Source organism: Rosa rugosa, chromosome 4 (genome assembly GCF_958449725.1).
Source record: "Rosa rugosa chromosome 4, drRosRugo1.1, whole genome shotgun sequence".
NCBI classification, from domain to species: domain Eukaryota; kingdom Viridiplantae; phylum Streptophyta; class Magnoliopsida; order Rosales; family Rosaceae; genus Rosa; species Rosa rugosa.
The window spans coordinates 15,252,217-15,265,736 of NC_084823.1; the positions used below are offsets into that span (position 1 = coordinate 15,252,217).

The following is a 13,520-nucleotide window of genomic DNA, read 5'->3' on the forward strand; positions in this document are numbered from 1 at the left end:
CCTTATGATTATAAACATGATTTATTCTACTATATTATGCTAGTATAACATAATTTTGTCTCCACACGAAGATTGCAACTCATTGCATTCAATATTATGTAGAGCATCTCCAAATTTTGAGTACGTCATCAACTGCAGTGTGGAAGCTTATGGCTGAACCGCTGAAGTGGATAAAACGCTGATTCCATTTTTAAAAAAATTTATTTGAGGATGATGCACCTGGATTAAGAGTCAAAAACAAACAAGCATTGAGTTTTGTACTTTGCAAAGTATGAGGACAAACTTTACAATTTGGATTCAGTTGGGTGAAGATCTAGGAAATATATTCTTTGTCTAATAATACAGGTCATTCCACTTAATAAATGTATTATTTTTCCTTCATTTATAGGTAAAAAAAATTGATTTATTTTATAATGATGTTTGATTCATGATTGAATTGCCAAATAGAAAAAAGAAAAAATAAAAAATAAAAAAGAAACATATTTTTAGGGGAGGGTAATTAGGGTAATTTATAAAATAAAAAAATTAAATTAAAGTAATAAAAAATTAGAAGGGGTGTGTGAATAGAAAAAAAATAGTGTGTGAATAGCACCACCCATAAGAAAATGGTATTTATTTTAGGGGGGTGAAATTTGCACCCCCAAAATTACAAACCACACCATTTTATTTTTTTAATAATATTTCTTATCAACCCTTTTTGCACTTCCTAAAACACACCCCTTAATAATGGTCCTCTCTCTCTTCTTCCCGATCTTCACCAAGTCTCTCTCTCTCTCTCTCTCGTCAGAGCCTCCTCCACCGCCGTCGTCGCCTGCCTCTCGAAGTTCGAGCACGACGATCAGCTCCGGCTACTCCCTCTCTGCTGTCACGCCTTCCATGTATGGTGCATCAACACGTGGCTCCACTCCCAGCAGACCTGCCCGCTCTGCCGGTCGCCGATTTCCACGTCCGACTCCGAGCTCATGACTCTCGTCAACAATGCAGGCTCCTCCGCCCGCGGCGGCGGCGATAGCTTCTGACTCGAGATTGGCAACGTTAGCCGCCGCCAAACAACTACGACGTCCAACTCCAGCGCGCGCCGCTCCTACTCCATCGGATCGTTCGACCACCTCGTCGACGACGACTCCGAGGTCCGATTGTCCAATGCCAGAAACGGCTCGTCTGATAGGAAAGAAGAGGTGATTGTTGTTCTCGGCGAGCTCCTGCCGCCGCTGCCGTCGGAGGCCAATCTAGCCCACAAGTTTTTCTTCCCCCCAATCTCAATCCAGCCCGAGTGCAGCCTCCGACGGGGGTGCAAATTATATTATTAAAAAATTAAAATGGGGTGTGGTTTGCAATTTTTATCGAGCCAAACCGGAGAGAGAAACAAATATCAGTCTCCCTTCTCCAAAATCTTTTCGATTCATCACTCTCTCTCTCTCTCGGTATTGTATTCGATCCGAAAGTAAAACCTTCACAATCTCCCCTCTTAGATCTATCCACCAAGCTAAGACCTACCTCTTGCCAAAAGAAAGCTAAGATTTACCCACCGAGGTATCTCAATCCATTTCTGCAAATCTGATGGTACATCAGTCACCGACGCATCTGAGTTATATGGAACCGTCTCCTCCAATCCATCTTCAGGTGCGTAGTGCGGAAAATTCAATTCTCTCTCTCTCTCTCTCTCTGGAATTTGTTTGAGATTCTTCTGGGTAAGTTTGAATCTGTTATCTGATTACGAGTAATTGTGTTTATTAATATCAATTGAAAGAAAATCAACATCGCCACTAAAATCACTGTCCATCTGATGAAGGAAATTATGATGAGATTGTCGTTTTTAGGTTCTGTTTTCAGTCTTATATTTTACTGACACAAACTTGAAATTTATTGTTTCTCAGGGATTGAAGATTTTTTTTAGGTTCTCGAAAGAAAAAATTTCATGGTACTTGTAGTTGATTCTTGCGAATAGAAATGGATAAATGTGAAACAAATTACTCACCTACCTTGCAGTTGGGCTTTGACATGGGTTTGATATTGTATAATTCTCTGGAAACATAATTGCATGATTGTAGAATCCAATGGTGCTAAATATTGCTTCCTTGCTTGCTTGAGAGAGAGAGAGAGAGAGAGACAAGGAAATGTAGTAGGATCTGTAAATTGTTTTACATTTTCTTAGTTTACTTGAGATGGGAGCTGGTAATCCTTTAGTTTGTCAATTTGTCATGTATTGTGATCTATGTAATTTAGTATTTCCTCTGATGGTTGGTTCAGCTGGAATTCCTGTCTATGAACATAAACAATAAGGAGGATTCCAACTGATGTTTGATTGTTGCTTCTGATGATTACAGAAACTGACAACATTGAGAAGATTTCATATGGAGCAGAAGAGAAGCCAATATTGAATTAGAGGTCGGCCTTCAATGTTTCATTTTGATTGCCATTTCATATTTGAGAAATATAAGACTTTTGGTGGATATCTCATCTTCATAAATCATAACTTACACTTGTATGTTGAATTTCAGGAAGACTTCTATCACGAAAGATATTCTTGGAGTACTGGACCAAGGTTGAAAAAGAATCTTGAACAAGAAGCCTAAACGGCAAGAAACAGTAAGTTCTTGATGACAATTAAAGTAGTGAGTTTATGTATGAAATTTCCACTGAATTGTTCGTTATATAGTGATTAATGTTAGCATATATATATAAACTGCATTTGCACAAAAATGTTAGTAATTTGGGGTGGCATGTACATGTACATACACATATGTGATGTTTGCATAAACACAAAGCCACATTCTTTGTTTCAGAAGATTGAGCAGAATTCCCCCAACAAGATACAGAAATATTGCATCACTACATCACTAGTGGAGAAAATTGAAGGTGGTATATTACGTTACTATTATTTCATATCACAGTTAAGCAATTTATGTGATTTAACAAGCTTAATATTGATCTCAGGTTCAGAAGGAGCAAGCAAGGAGGGAAAATGATAATCATGGAGAAGCATTTGTTGAATTTGTAGTAGAAGTTGTAGCCAAAGCTGTAAAAGAAGCAGAATAGAAGTACTGGCGACATCTCTACATTACACGGGGCCCACAGGTCTGAATTTGAAACATGTCACAAACGAAAAATGCGTCTTTTTCTCTCATAGATACGCGTCCGGGGGGCACTGACCCTCTAAAACGTGGCTGTAACATGGCTTTACCCCATAGCAACGGTTAATCGTCGGTATAGGGGGTGAAAGGCACTAATAGGTGTGCGTGCCTTTTGCTCAAATCTGTAGTGGTGCTTGAATATTAATTGGAACCTTTCGATTAATCACTAGTGAACAACATAATTTGAAAATGCCACTACCTCTCGTCAAAACAACGCAAGACAGAGGAAGTGTTGTCATCAGGAAACAAAAAAATAGAACTAAGCAACCTGTCACAGAATCTATTGTGAACTGAATGTTATCTAGTAGATAAATTAAGTAAGATACTCACTGCTCAGCCTCCTCATGCTGATGTTTTAATCAATCCAAAAATAGAACTAAGATACTTCCTTTCCACTGCTCTTATCATTTGGATGGGCATCTCGGATACTTGAACGACATGTATAACGAGCTGTTCTCTACTGACTAGTTAACATACAAGACCTCTCACATTTTCAAAATGGCTTCCTAACCACTGAAGTGCGCGAACCTGCAACAAGTGGCACGTGTATCAAATGACTATATGAGTAACATCTAAAATTAATAAGTTCATAATGAAAAACAGAAGGCATGAGAAAACATCTCAAGAACAAATAGTTAAGAGTTACATAAAAGAGGTAAAATTCACACATAACTTCTGAAGTAAGACATTGAATTCTCTCCATGTATTAACATAATTGATACTTATAGCTGTGTGCCATCTATTAACAAGATTTGGCAAATCAGATTCTCAATATTTATGCAACTGAATCAAATATAGTGACATTTCATGCTTTTACAAAAATAGCAAAGCCAAAAGTAAACTTTGCCAAATGTATGACACAAGTTAGTACCAACAACTGACACACGGTAACCACACTATTAAAGTTCTAATGATAATGAATAAAGTGTAAGAATTAATATGGACTTATCAATGTTCACTATGGACCACAACAACTTAGCTACCTTATTTGCAGAATACGTAATTAGACAATGCTTTGATTATTTAAGTCTATGACCTCTTTATGTATAATCAGTACTGAATACGGTATATATTGTTGATTACTTAATTATAGAGTAATCCTAAATGTACATGAAATAGTTTGACAAAGGCCTACATTAATTAGGACTAAGAATCTTTTATGGGAGGTACCTAGTCCTTGATGCCTATAAAAGTCTTAGATCCCTGCTCTATCAATCACCACGCTATTCATAAGCTTTGCCCCATAAAAGTTTGCATACAGGATTGGATAGAGGAGAAGATCTATCATGACTAATTCAAGTTGGTATACATGATTTATATTTTGTTCATCTTAGTGTTATGCTTATGTTAATCTAATTATGTTTTGTGTTCTTAGATTGAGTACAATCTTATTTTAGTTTTACATAAAGAAGACCCACATTGTTGGTTTTGTATGTGTGGACGTTTGGTGAAACTAATGTCTCTCGGTAAATGACTGTTCTCAGCTCGAAGTCATGAGTTACCTCAACAACATGCTTCTTCACCTTTAGCAGGCCTGGCCCTGGGAAATTCAAGGCCCGGGGCGAAAAATAAAATTGGGCCCTTTATATAAAAAAAAAATCAAAAATATTTTATATTGATAAAAAAAAAATTATACAACCGGGGGGGGGGAACCAATACCCCGAAAAATAAACATTACATCACTTTATATCAATCAAATCTCATCTAAAATGATTTCTTCTATATATTGTAAACAATTGCCCATCAATGCAAAATATGATTTAATCGCACTCTTGCATTCCCTTTTGTCTAGCACTAGCTGCTTCAACTTTTATATATTGTAAACAATTGCCCATCAATGCATACTTTGGGGCCCAAAGATCGCGCTCTTGCTGTTCTTTTTCTCATATTCCTAACAGAAATAATTTTTTTTTTTTTTACCCATCTACTGCTTCAATTTGGGCCCTAGGCCGTCACCCTTCAAAACTTGGGCCCTGGGCTATCGCCCTGCCTGCCCAGGGCCAGGGCCGGGCCTGACCTTTAGATTAGATAATATCAAGAGGGCGTTCATACTCACCCATCTTGTCAATGAAAACTACACCATTCTCTAAAATGCACACAAGCGTAAAAATTCTCTATAATCAATAATCATCATAGTACTCTGCATAAATCTCCAAAGAAAATTGTCCTACTTCAGTCTAGGATTCCTTGACCCCATACCAAATTTAAACTAATACCCTGTTCTCAAAAAGGAAAATCACAAGCCTGTGGACTATACATTATTCAATACTCAATCATACCCCAAAGCATCAAAAGTTACTCGGAACAAGAATATATACAAACCTGAGATCTAATTCTTCTCCTCCGCTAAAGGAAATTTGATCCGTTTCGAGTACATCATGACACCTGGCTTCTCCTGGTATTATTTTTTCCGCCTTGGTTTCTAATTAAACAATGAATTCGACACAAGGAAACTACTAAATTCATGAGTATATGGCAGCAGCAATAAGCATCAAAATAGATGAGGAAAACCGAAAATCCCTAATCCCCAAATTAATTTTAACCAGAAAATCAATCAAACCCAAAACCCAATCGATTTCAAAAATACGAAAATTAGAGGCAAGAGGAGTACTAGTTATTGAAACCAGAGCACTTGTTTTTCTTTTGAACTGGATAGCCTCATTGAACTTGTGTCGCTTCTCTTATCGGCGCGTTGTTGATTGCAAAAGGGACCCAAATCACCCAATTCTGTGTTTTTGTTATTTTGGGATTAATGGGTTCCCAAAAGCTCTAGGCATTGCTTAGTTCTAGCTTTTGTAAAAGATATCAAACCCATAAAGAACTTTATGCTATACCAGAGGCCGTCCAAATCGGCACAGAGAGATTGGATCAGAGAGAGGTTTACGGTGATGGGCTCGTCCTCCCCATCTGATGCGCGGAGAGATTAGAGGTGAAGATGAGAGCGGCTTCTCTCGATGAAGAGAGGAAAAATGAAAATAAGAAATTGACGAGACTGATTAATTCAACGAGGGTAGAAGGCGAAATGGAGGGACTCAAAAAATTGAAATTTTGGCGAAGTGTCGGAATTCAAGCACAGCAGATTAAAGCAGCAAAAAATAACTATTGTCTGAACACATTGTTTGAAGGTGAGTGGCACAACAGAATAAAGCGTCAACAAACAACTGTTGTCTGAATTAAATTAGTCAGACATCAAAATATCACTATTGTCTGAAGAATAATTGCACAATAGCAAAATAATAACTGTCGTCTGAAATTAGTTTACTCACAACATCAAAATATAACCATTGTCTGAATAATAATTGGACAACAGCCATGCAATAACCGTTGTCTAAATTGCTAATTTGGACAACAGAATAATTCTTGTTGTCGTCTTCTATAATCAGACAACAGTTAAAATTTTCGCTGTTGTTGGAACTGTGTTGTCTGATTCATTTTTTGGCATAGTGTAGCCTTCCCAGGTATCCAGGACTTCTACTGGCAACAGGTTTCCAAGTCCAATTAGGACTCTTCATTTCCGAGATGTTCTGGAACCTTCCTGAGCTCTCTTTATTCAACAGGGACTCCTAGTCATGATAAGTTTCCTTTTCCTGGTAGTAATGGGTTTCCTTGTTTGCAGAATCCAGTTAATTTCTCATTTATACATTTATTTTCACAAGCTCACTCTTAGTTGATTCAGGATTTCTACTTCAACTGGAATTTCTTCTCCTAGTAGTATTTGAAAAACTTTATTTCTCTATTTCTTGTTCCTTTCTGCACCTCATTTTTTCCTTGCCTTCATTTCTTTCATTTCTTGCTCTTGATAGCTCATTTCCTGCTTTTAAAGCTCAAATGTACCAAATTACAACAAACTCAATTAGAAATGACAATGTTAAGAAAATAACCAAGTCAAATGTAGAGAGAATCACATTAAAAACGTCACAAATATTGCTCCTATCAGTCACTAATGCCAAAGGTGATTCATATCCCATTACTGGTGCTAGTTCGGTATCTGTTACTCCATTTATGACTCTTGATACTGTTTTGCTTGTCCCTTCCCTTTCCCATAACTTGTTATCTATCAATCAAATTACCAAAACACTTTATTGTTGTGTGATTCTTTACCCTTGATATTGTGTTTTTCAGGACATCCTCACAGGGGAGATAATTTGTTATACCTCGTACCCAAATTTACCGCTTTACTTGTCATGTGGACGGTAAATAAATAAAAGTTTCACCTTTTACCTTAATTTAACCTTTTTGTGGGTTAAAAAGTTGACTTCTTATTCCTTCCATTTATTGGGAAAACTTCCTTCACAAAAATTGTAGAGCATGTTAAAACGAATTCGTGAACACGTAAAACACTGAAATCAGAGCTGTAACGAAAAAGTTATAAGGATTTGGACACAGTGGCAGTTTTGTAATTTTTCCAAAAAAGTCTGATATTATAAATAGCAGCTTCCATTTCCGGAAGCAGCCAATTTGGGAACTTTCCAGAAGTGGAAAGTCATCCCAAGAACCAAGAGATTTCCAGATTCAGCTTCAAATTTTCTCGACCTCGCTGGCGATGTTTTTGGCCACCTTAGGCCATGAGACCGGTCCCAATCTCTTCGTCTTGGAACGAGATTTCCAACCATATATGATTTGCACCCTATTACTCACCGTATGTGATGAATCGAAGAAAAGAGGTAAGACTCTTTTTCAGCATATTTTTCAATTTCAGGCCAACTCCGGCCAAATTAGACGTTGAGACTAACTGAGCTTTGTTTGTCTTGTCATCCTCTACGAACCTTCCAAGTTTCACATCTCAATTCAACCCCAGGGAGACAAATTTTGGATTTGAACGATTTCAACCCTAAATCCTTTCGAGGTAAATTCCGGCTTCCATACTCAAAATTGGAAGAAAGTTGTTAGATATGTTGAGAGGAAGAAATTGGCATAAGTCATTTAACCCAATTTGGAGTTCGGCTGGCGGCGCGTGGTGGGACGTCCGCCCGTTTCTGGTGTTCTAGTTTGGTGTTTTGGGTAGAGCTCATGGTTACAAACATGTGGGTACAGTTTGGTAGCCATACGATGAACTTTGGGATCGACTGGAATTTCTAAAACTTAAGAACTTCAGGTTTGGTTTAGGGAAGATCCGACCGTTGGATCGACCCCATTTTTTGATAGACTGTTATAATTATTAAGTCAACATAACCTATGAAGTTTGAGCTCGTTCCGACATTATCTCGAGCTTTCAACAAATTATTGTTTAGGGTTTCGATTTTGTATTTGTCAATTTATTTTCGATTCTCGGAAACAGTATTTATAATATCAATTTGCTCAGGACGACGTGTAGATTGAGTTCGAGGAGTAATTGTCAGACGGACATCATAGCATAAATCAGTGAGTGGATGTTTGTTTTTAAATTAAATTATGCTTGTAGTATTACTTTTGAGCATTTATTTATGATGAGATTTAATTTATGATTTGAATCATTGAGATTTTATGATTTATTGAGAGATTTAGTTTTATTTCTTGATTTATGCTTTCGATGATTTACAGAGTTAATATTGAGTTTCATTTCTGAAAGCATTCATTTATTTTTGAGCGTTCTGAGTATCGAGTAATTGAGAGAATGATGGAGATTTAAAGTGTGAGTATGATATTGAAGTATTTGAGTATAAATGAGTTATCGAACTTTCATGAGTTTATTTTATGATTTAATGATTTCAATTATTTGAGGAGGTAAATATGTTAGCGAATGCATGCATTACCTAGTCGGCAGTACCCTCCAGACAATATTTTGGTCGGCAGTACCCTCCAAAATATTTCGGTTGGCAGTGCGCTCCCGAATATTCCGGTCGGCAGTACCCTTTGATGCGTCATCTGGTCGGCAATACCCTCAAATGGCATGAGGTAGTTGGTCAGCAGTATCATCTAATTATCTATGGTTAGTCGGCAGTAACCTCTAGCCATCACCTCCTCGTCCGGTCTGCAGTACCCTCTGATGCATCCCTGGTCGGCAGTCCCTTCCAGGTGGCATAAGATAACTAGTCAGCAGTTCCCTCTAGTCATCGTATATTTTACGATACGAGTATTTTATGAGATTTCAAGAGCTTTGATATGAGATTATAATATGATTTGAGTTACTAGTATATTATCAAGATTTGTGGATGATTTTGGGGTATTCTTCATACGAGCAATATTTTAATGAGATTCTGAGAAGGTTTTCAAGATGATTTATAGCAGGAGTTGAGACTCAGTTTTAAAGAATGATTAAGAGTATTTTCACGAGTTTTATAATATTTTTGAGATGCACTTTTCAGTTAGTAATTAAAAGTATTTTCTTGAACTTACTGCATGCTTGGCTTTTAAGATAATAAAATTGCGAAAGCACTAAATCTTGATTTATTTCCTTTGAAATCAATTATTTTTAGTCTACTCACTCTAACAATTTTTAAATTCTTTTCTCTAGACATTTCGGTTTTACGTGCCCAGTCTAGAGATTAGTTGAGGTCGAGTGCGCGTAGGCTTTGAGGCATAGTGTCCTGATACGCTAAAAGTAAGCGCGCAATTTAACCCTGAAAATATCGTTAGTAGTATAAGCAAATAGGGATCGTTCTATTCCGGGGATTGAGGGTACACCTGTCATTGTCAAACAATTAAACAATTAAAATTAAAACAAAGTATAATATTCACAAAGATATTCACAAATATAAACATTATTTACGAAATTAGGGGGGTTTTTGTTTTTGATTTTCGAAAATAAAACTAAATAAGTAAAACAAATAAAATGCAAAAACATAAAGATAATGATGGAATGAGAGAACAAAGATCAAAACCGAAACCATGATTAAAATCGATTCAAACCCTAATATTGTTCATCTAAGTCATGAGAAAGGAGTTGATCATGTGAAACATTCGAAAACAAATGATTTCCCATATTTTACTTTTCAATGCTAATTAACCTAAGCGAAAGCACCCAGATCAATCCTATCAAACATGTAATCAAGCCCTAGAAAGCTAGTCAATCATGACATGTTTAACGCATTAGACATAGAGAAAGGCTATCAACTCAAGTGTACAACTTAGTATGGAAAAGTCCACCTAATTGCAATCCTCTTTAATTAAATTCGATCTTTGTCCAAAACCTTTACTACTTTTGATTCAAGTCACACAAAGCAAAAAGTTGATTTATGTTCTTAAACCTAGCACCAATTACATGCAAATCCTATAAGTGTCGACCCAAATAAGATAAACATATAAAAGTTTTCTGTAAAGCAAATTTAATTAAACAAACTCACATAAGCAACTCTCGAATTACAATATATGAATCTGAAAATTCTCAATTAATCATAAAATTCCAGAAATTAACAATTGTTCAAACATATATGTCAACTAGAAACAATTCCAACGAAATCAATCAAGGTTACAAAGAAAGAGGTTGAATTGCACCGTGAGATGAAGATGGGGATGAAAGATAAAACGTATGGAGTCTTGAATCTCGAAAGCAAGCTTCAAGGTGGAGAATGGATGATGATGCTCACGGCTTGGTTCTTCTTCTTCTTCGGCCTTGCTTGAACTTCGTGGCTTGCTCTAGAGGATGGAGAGAGCTTTCGCGTATATAGTAAATTTCTGAATTATGGGGGTGTGTAAAACGTCTAGCATAGGGGGAGTATATATAGGGGACGTTGGCCTTGGTCTCCAAGTCTTCATGAATCTTCTATTATTTTCCAAGGAATTATCAGAAAATGCCACATAACTTCAACCAATCACAAATTGCCATGTAAGCCCTGGTGTGTCATCCAACCAATCATAAGCCTTCAAAATAAGTCCCAAATATATTATTGCCGAATATCCATGAATTAATTCTGATTTTCTTCTTTATTTTCGGCCAAAATTCCTTTAGGAATTGTAGGAATGAATCTGGACTTGTTTTTGAACCTTTTATTCCTTAAATCTCTCCATGGACTTCCTTTAATGTCTCCCCTTGATTTTCATGACAAAATACAGATTTTATTCCTCATTTTCGTCCAAAATATATTGAGGGGATTTAGGAACAAATCTGGACTTGTTTTGAGCTTTTTCTTGTTGCACAATCCCTTGAAACTCTCCCTAGAATATCTCCAACGTTTTTCCTTGATTTCTTCTTGATTTTTCACATTATCTTCATGATTTCCCACGGCAAAATCAGATTTAATTCCTCCAAAAATATCTCCATTACGTCACAAACCCTAATTTCCATGGGCCTTTATCCATTTTGCCGAAAATCCAACTTCTCTTGAGAGTTCTTGGGCCTTTATGCGTCACCTTCAAGCCATGTCATCTTCTAATGTCTTCAAGAAGCTTCTCAACATCATGACACTTCAATATTTTCGATCATACTTCTTGGACAGCCTAAGGAGTCATTTCCTTTCCTGGACAGGATTTCCTGGTTGAAACAGGAAAACTTCTTTTCTTCATTTCTGCTCATTTGTGCATCCCTTTGTATCTCATCTTGTTTCCCACCAACGTTCTCTAGCTCCTCTTTCCATTTATGAGCTCATTTCAGCTCATTTATTCCAAGTACCTGAAAATAGAAACTGTTAATGAAAAATAGAAACTTTCCTAAAATGAAAAACAGAAACTTTCCTAAACTAAAAAGGGAAACTTTCTAAAAATGAAAAATAGAAACTACAAAATGGAAACTTTCTACAATTAGGAACTTTCCCAATCAAAGGATGGAAACTTTCCTAAACAGAGTTTTATTAAGGAAATAATGCAGGAAATGTAGGGAAATAACGGTTAAAACGTCGCATTAAAATGCTCCTATCATGTCCACCACCTTCATTCCTATTGCAGGTTATATGTTTAACTTACTTGTATCTTATTTCAATTCTAGTTTAGATTGCTCTGATTACCAACATTAAATATATTTGTATTTTGAGTGGATTTAAAGTTATAGCAATTATTAGGGAGTTGGATATGAATTGTGGAGAGCAGGTAGGCTCCAAAAGATGAGGATGGATTTGATTACTAAGGAGTGTGATAATGTTTTTACAGGTTTTGGGCTGTCCACTTTTAGGAGAAGTTCTGCCAAATTTTTGGTAAAATTTCTTTTAAGGTGGGCCCTGCAGGGCCACTTTGGATTTCAAGGTGAAATCCAGGGCAGGTCTTGTCATAATTGGTCGTGGTGTTGAGAAGGGGGGGCTCTATTACATGGCGATGACACCTGCTGGTGACCGTCGTGCTAGTGAAGTCAATAAAGTGCAAACCTCTTCTAATGATAAGGATAAAGTTTGGTTATGGCATAAGAGTCTTGGACACCCATCATTTAGTTATCTTAAAATTTGTTTCCTTTGCTCCTTCAACATTGTAAGGAATCTGATTTTCGGCGTGAGACTTGTATCTTGGGAAAAAGTCATCTTGTAACCTATCATTCCAGTTTCAATAAAAGTAGTGCACCATTTGATTTGGAGAAAAATTCAGGTACCGTCCCCAAACTATGCTGCCAAGGCCAATTTGATACCCGAACTCTCAAAAGTATCAATGTGATACCCAAAGACCTATATTGGCATCAACGTGATACTTCCGTCAAAAAAATCCAACGGCTCCGTTTGTTTGCTGATGTGGCAAGCACGTGGGCAAAAAAAAAAGGGCAAAATAGACTTTTTACCCTCTTTTTTTTTTAATTCATTTCTTTTTCTTCTTCTTCTTCTTCAACCTGACTCTTCTTCTTCTTCTCTCTCCACCTCCTCTCTCTCCTCTCCTTCTCCACCACCCAAACCATCACTAACCCCACCGTCCGCAAGCTCCAGTCCTTAGACCCAAATTAGTAAGCTACGCCTGCAATTTCCACTCGTCTCGCTCAACAACTCGGCGGCCCCAATTTACGCCGACGGGTCGTTAATCATCTCGGCACCAGGTTCTTCGACCGGTATCAGGCAGCAGCGCGGGGGGGGGGGGGGGGGATCGGTGCAGGCGGTTGAGGCTCCCGTGAAGGGGAGTAGGTGAGGCTCCTGTGAAGGGGAGCAGGTGAGACTCTGGTGCAAGGCGGCGGTGGTGCTGCAGTTCCTGGGCGGTACTGCAATTCGCTGGGTTGGACTGGAGGCCCGTGTGGGCTGGCGGGGACGAAGGACGAGGCCGGTCCGGCTGTGTGGGATGGCTGTCTGCAGAGGCCGGTCTAAAGAGGGGGGCCGATCTGGGCAAGAGAAGAAAAAAATCCTAAGGGGGGGGGGCGAATCTAGGTTCGATTGGGAGCTTCAGCAATTGAAACTTCAGGAGGAGAATGATGGTGTTGAATTCAAGCCATGGTGGGCTGGAACTGAATAAAAGCATGAGCTGCTGGTGGGTTTGACCCCCAACTAAGAAGTGACTCCATGAATGAAGTTTTTAGTGGTATTTGCTAGTACATAACTAGAGAAAACATGGCGTGTATCTCATCAAATG

The 13,520-nt window shown here is 37.7% G+C and overlaps 1 long non-coding RNA gene across 1 annotated transcript; it reads left to right on the forward strand.

The window, feature by feature from the left end:
• The first annotated feature begins 1,021 nt into the window (after positions 1–1,021).
• Positions 1,022–3,088, forward strand: LOC133741987 (uncharacterized). The gene is made up of 5 exons (XR_009862294.1): positions 1,022–1,623; positions 2,328–2,388; positions 2,502–2,589; positions 2,787–2,859; positions 2,938–3,088. It is a non-coding gene; the product is annotated as an uncharacterized LOC133741987 (long non-coding RNA).
• Positions 3,089–13,520: the final 10,432 nt, after the last annotated feature.